Source organism: Rhea pennata, chromosome 13 (assembly GCF_028389875.1).
Source record: "Rhea pennata isolate bPtePen1 chromosome 13, bPtePen1.pri, whole genome shotgun sequence".
Classification (NCBI taxonomy): domain Eukaryota; kingdom Metazoa; phylum Chordata; class Aves; order Rheiformes; family Rheidae; genus Rhea; species Rhea pennata.
In genome coordinates, this window is record NC_084675.1 from 24,082,936 (window position 1) to 24,088,935 (window position 6,000).

Here is a 6,000-nt window from a genome sequence, read left to right on the forward strand (position 1 = left end):
CTTTTATAAGTGGTGAAGATGGCCAAAGTTTCATACACCTGAGAATAAAGCAGAGCCCGAGGCGCTGGGGCCAGCCGAGCCCGCAGTGTCTGTGCAAATATATTTTGCTTTACGGAAAAAATTTTAAACTTTTAAATAGAAGCAGAAATTGGGTTGGTTGGTTTGTTGGCGCTGAGATACTGCCCACTGTGAAACACAAAGCTTTGACTATTTTTTTTGTTTTTATTTTCTGGGGGGCAAGTCTGGGTAGAACAGAAAGCGTAAATGAGGTGAAGAGGGATATGAACAGCCTTTGCAATGTACAAAAAAATAGAGCAAGTGAAACCAAAAATGATGTTCTTGGTGTTTTTCTATAATGTAGTCTTGTTAGCTTTTTTTGTTACTGTAACAATGCTGATCTCGAACTGTACCAAAATACATGGAGACAAACAGAAACAGAAACCACATGGAACTTTCAAAACAAAAAAAAACAAAAACAAAAAAAAAAAGATTTGTCACAAAAGACTTTGTTGTCATAGTTGAGTTGACTGTAGATGGTAATTGAATATACTCCTTTGGAAATATTTCATCACGTATGTTTCCTGCTCATTGTGATACATTAAAAAAACAAAACAAAAAGCGAGCAAGCGCTCTGGTCTCGGCTGTTCCCGCCGGCGCGGTGCAGGGCCGCGTGCCTGGGGGTGGCGCGGCGCCCGCGGCCCGCCGCCGCCGCGCAGGGCGCGAGCCGAGCGGCGCAGCGGGGCTGCGGCTCGGCGGGCGGCGCGCGTGGAGAGACCCCGCGAGCGCGCCGGATTTCGCTCGAGGGTCGTGGAAGGATGCTGGGCACGGCACTGCTGCGAGCGGGACGCGTGGTGCTTTGCGAGGCGAGGTCGCCCTGAACCTGCAAGCTAAAAATGAACGAAAATCACCGTCTGGTTTCTCCTCCCGATCAGCCCGAGAGGAAGCTCAGGTAAGGAAGGTAAGTGGGGGACACGCGGTGCTGCACTGCGCTTGCCGAAACCCTTTCTCTGGGGCAGAGCAGAGAGCTTGGCAAAAACTGCCGCGCGCTAGATACGCACTTCCCCTGCCAGGATCGCCCCTTGCAGCAGCGCGTGCCTGAAATCCGTGAACGCGGCGCAATCCGGCGGGCCCAGGGCTGCCGCTCGGCTCCGGTTTGCAAGTGCGGCAGCGAGCGGCGGGGCGAGCTGCGGGGAGGCCGCGCGGCGGCTCCTCCAGCTGCCCGCGGCGGAGGCACGGGGAGCGGCGCGTCCCCCTCCCGCCGGTCCCGCGGGAGCCCGGCGTCCCGGCGCGGCGGCGGCGCAGCCCCGAGACGCGACCCGGAAGGCTGCCTGCTCACGCCAGCGAGGTCAACACGGTGCGGCGGGCATGCTGCGTGCTTGTAAGAAACCGTAATGAAACCTCTGGGATTTATTTATTTATTTATTTATTTTAATGAAAAGTGCCAATTTCATGTTGAAACTTGACAGATTTTTGAGGATAACTCGAAATCTTAATCAATTACTTCTAATAGCTGGCAGTGCTCAGATGCCGTTGCGGATGTCCCCGTGCAGGCCAGAAGACAGGGTCCTCGCGGCTTCGTCTCTCCCGCTTCGTCCAGGGGAGGCCCCAGGCTCGCGGGTGCACAGCAGCGCCAGCGTCTCCGGACACGCGAGGTGCCGCCGGCTCCGCCACGCTGGGGCTCAGTGGGACTGGTTTTGCACCCAGCAGCCCTTCGCCCGCCGGCAGCAGCCGCAGCGAGACCTTCCTTGTTTCCTTCCCCTCTGGCATGAGACCGACATCTCGGGCCCCTGTTTTCCGCAGCCTCGGCAGGGAGTCATGCCACCAGCGCCCGGAGCGCAGCAGGCGCCGGGACACTGGGTGGACGCCGGCGCCGCGTGCGGTGGGTGAGCCGAGCCCCGCGTGTCTGCTCCACCAGCGCCCCACGCGCACGCTCGCCAAATGCCAGCGACGTCTACCGAGCAAACTGCCCCTGCGGCACGGACAGAGGTGCCGGGAAGCAGCCGCCCGCCGCGCTCGTTAGCGCCATGCGCCCGATGACCCAACGCACCTGAGCGTCATTTTAATTAGCGCTCTGCTGGGGGATGCGGCAAAGACGTTGATTTCACTGCAACTTGCCCCACAGTGCGGAGCTGGCACAGCAGCTCCCGAGCGGCCGCGCAGCCCCAGCTGCTCCGCGGGCGCCGGCGCTGCGGGGGAGACTCACCTGCAGCCGCGAAGTGGCAGCGCTGCCTGCGAACGGTGCTGTGCTGTGGCTGGATGGTAGCGTGATGTTACTTAATTAATGTTTTAATACCCTAGGCATCTTCTGTGCCGTATAATTCATATCGATTCAGCTGTGAGCGTGTTCGGTTAAAAAGACTCTCTTTCCTAAGCAAACTTCAAATTATATTGAGTTGTCACAGCAAAAAAAAAGGGGGACTTTTTTCAGCATTGGTTGGGGGGGGTGCTCTGCCAAATAGCTGCCAGCTGGCCAGGTGTACGTGTGCATGCACAGATGCACACACACACACACACACGTGCGCGCGCGCGTGCGCACACGCAGGTGTACATGCACCTATGCACATGCACATGTGCACACACATACATGTAGGTGCACACACAGATGTGCACACATGTAATGCAGGTGGGCACGCGCACACATATACACACACGTGGGGGCACATGCACACACATATGTGCACGCATGCAGGTGGGCACACACATGCACACGCACAGATGCACACAGGCAGGCACACGTGCACCACAGCCCTCTCCCGCTCAGCGGCACTGCCCAGCTGCGGCACTGCAGGACGGGACAGGATGGGCCTGGCGACCCGGCAACTTGCAGCAGGGTTTCTCCGCACGGCGTGTGCTCCACACTGTGCCTTGGCCGCCAGCAGCTGCAGGATGCGGGGTGCTGCGGCAGGCGCTGGGGCGCAGCGTGGTGCCGTCGGTGGGCACCAGGCTGCCCCGGCCGCTCTCGCACAGGTGGGCGCCACGTGCCAGTGCTGGGGCAGCTGCCAAGGGCCAGGAGACGCCAGTGGAGCAGCAGCTGCGCGGCTGGGGAGCCAGGACCCTGGGGCAGCTGGCACCTCCATGGGACACAGTCCCGGGCTGGGGCATCCCAGTACTCTCCAACCTCAGCTGCTTGGGCGCCCAGGCCCAGGTGGCGCAGCGAGCTGCCCATGTTACCTGGGGGGGGGGGGTGTTCCCAGCCGCTTCCCGGCCTTTCCTGAGGGTTCTGTGCACTCCCTCCAACACCGCCGCATTTCTGGGGGCAGGTGAGCGGGCACCTCCAAGGCTGGAGCAATGTGAAACCCAAACCAGAGCCAACAGAAAATTGTTGGCAAGGCAGTGGGGAGGAAAAGCCTCGCTTCCCACCCAGGTCAGGTCGGCACATGCCAGAAACGCTGAGTTTTGGCAAAGCAGCAGCTTTTTCCAGAGCAGAAATGTTGTTCCCTCATGCAAGGCTGCACCCATCCAGCTGTGGCAGGAGCGCGATGCCCGGGACATCGGCAGTGTCGGCGCATGCCGTGTCCCTGTGTCCGTGTGTCCGGGGCGCTGCAGCTGCCCTGCACGCGATGCCCGTCCCTCCCACCGCGGCCGCCCGCACTGTCCCGCGAGCCCCCATGGGGCTGGCAGGCTTGTCGGCGTGACAGGACATGGGGGTGCAATGGGATGGGACAGGACGGGCGCCCTGCGCAGCCTCTGCTCCTGGAGCTGGGATGTTCCAGGGGAACGGGCACCAGGAAGCGTGTTAAGGATGGATGTTTGCTCTCAGCAAAGGAGTGGGCTGATCTTTGCAGCAGGAGAAGCGGCATTGGAGCAGCATGCAGGGCACACTGACGAGCCATGAGCCATGGGGGCTCATTCCCAGTCCATCCCTCTCCCCATCCCCCTCTCCATCCCCATTCCTGTTCTGCCCCGCAGCCCCTCCGTGCGCGGGTCCCTGGGATGGGGCATGCGGGTGCCATGCTGCCCAGCTCCCCCACAAGCCACCTGAGCAATTAAAAATTCTTTTATCGTTCCTCCCTGTCCTCGCAGCCTGCTGAGCCAAAACGCAGAGCGCTTCCCCGCTGCCCCGCACGCCCTGGACCCCATGGCGCACGCATCGAGGAAAGGCGAGAATTGAGGCCGCGGTGTGTGGCAACGTGCGTATTTGACTTTATTTTTCCTACACCCCCCCCCTTCTTTTCCATGATGGATCTAAATAGCAGAACGAGGGCGAGGAGCAACGGGAGATGGTGGTGCCCGGCCGAGTGCAGTGCCCGCGGCGCAGCGTGCGGTGCCACCTGTCTGTCCATCCATCCGTCCGTCCGCCGGGGGCTCGGCGGGGCGGCGCGCAGCCCACAGGGCAGCCAGGCACTGCGGTCCCCTCCATGCACCGCTGCTGCCGCTGGGGGCTTCCAGGGTCGGTCCGGAGGGAGGCGGAGGCGGCGGAGGGCCGCGGCCGGGCCGGACGCCGGGCGGGGTGGGCGCCTCGGCCCCCCAGGCCGGGCTCTCGGCTGCCGCTCGGGCGCTGGGCAGCTCCTGCCTTCCTGCCTGGGGAGCTGAACTGAGATGCTGTGTGTAAGAAATGGGAAGTGACAAGATATGACCGAAGCATTGGAAATCAATCCAAACTAAATGTGCTTCTTAACTATAAGTGAACAGTTGAAAACAATCCTCTTTTATAGCCATGGAGATAAATACTCTGTTTTTATTAGGAAAAAATTGCTTTGGACTGAATAAAGTCGTTTGATTAACAAGTCAAAGCAGATGGTTTATTGATGTTTCAGAAAGGAGTTTACAAGGTCTAGTGAAAAAAGAGACCCAGCTCTGAATTAACAAATTACCCTGCTATACGGGACATTGACAGTTCACTGCTAATAGATTTATGGGCTACTGCTGGGTGTTTCGTCCCCATTTGGTTTATTATGATAAAATATTGGGGCAAGGGTAACCTATAGCCTTGTCGCAATATACTGTATCGACCCCTGACCCTGGGAACCTGACAGCAAACCTATATATTAGATCCTTAATTTGTCTTAATCGTGCAGGATCAGCTTCCGCGCGGTCGGTACCTTCCGGCGGCGCCGCTCCGGCCCCCGCGCTGGACGCAGCCTCGTGCTGCCGTGGCCTGAGAGTCAGGCCGGGCGGGAGCGGAGCAGCACACGGCGTCGGCGCCGGGAACGACGCACATGCCGGGCGCGGTGAACTGCCCCGTGGGACAAGCAGCCGAGGGGCGGCGGCGTGGGGGCTCGCTGCCGGGGCGGCCCTGACGCCGGCAGCGCACGCGGCTGCCGGGGCTCTGCTCCGGGCAGCACTCGCGCCGCTCTCGCGTGCGCTCTTCTTTTGAGGGGCTCTCTGGCAGCTGGATGCTGGGATCCAGGCTGTTGGCTCTGCAGCCATTCCGCCTTTCTCTGCTGCAATGGGATCTGTAGAATAATTACTTAAAGGGATGGAGGTAATTTAGTGTCTCCTTTGCCTCTCTCCCCGCGCTTCCTACAAGTCCACCAGGTTCCCTCTAGATGAACTAACCCTACTGTAAAATATTATTTCCAGGCTCTGTTCCCCTAATCTGTTAACTGCCTGCGGTTTCATTTGCGTGGCTCTGGATTAGCTCCGAGGGCGGTCAGCGTCCGGAGCTGCGGCTTGCTCGCTTGCTGTCTGTCCCCTGTTTATCCTTTCTCTGGAGAGGAGCAGCTCGAACATACACAAACTGTCCGGAGGTTTAGAAATCCCCCAGGGAATCGCGGTGCAGCGTCCCATCTTCCCCACTAATTAGTCACTGTCTCACGCCTCACAGAAAACCTCCTTCTACGTTCGTTTCACCTTCCCCAGAAGCAGGAGGAAAATGATAAGATCGTTTCAACGGCTGAAACGACACCTTTAATCTCGCCCCAGGTGCAGAGCCCTGGAGGGGATGGAGCTGCTGGGAGTCATGCCAGCTGGGAGCCGGCCTGCGCACACACCTGTGACGGTGCTACCTGATAAAGCAGCTGCTGTTGGGGTGGCTGGTGGCTTTGCACAAGTGCTGTG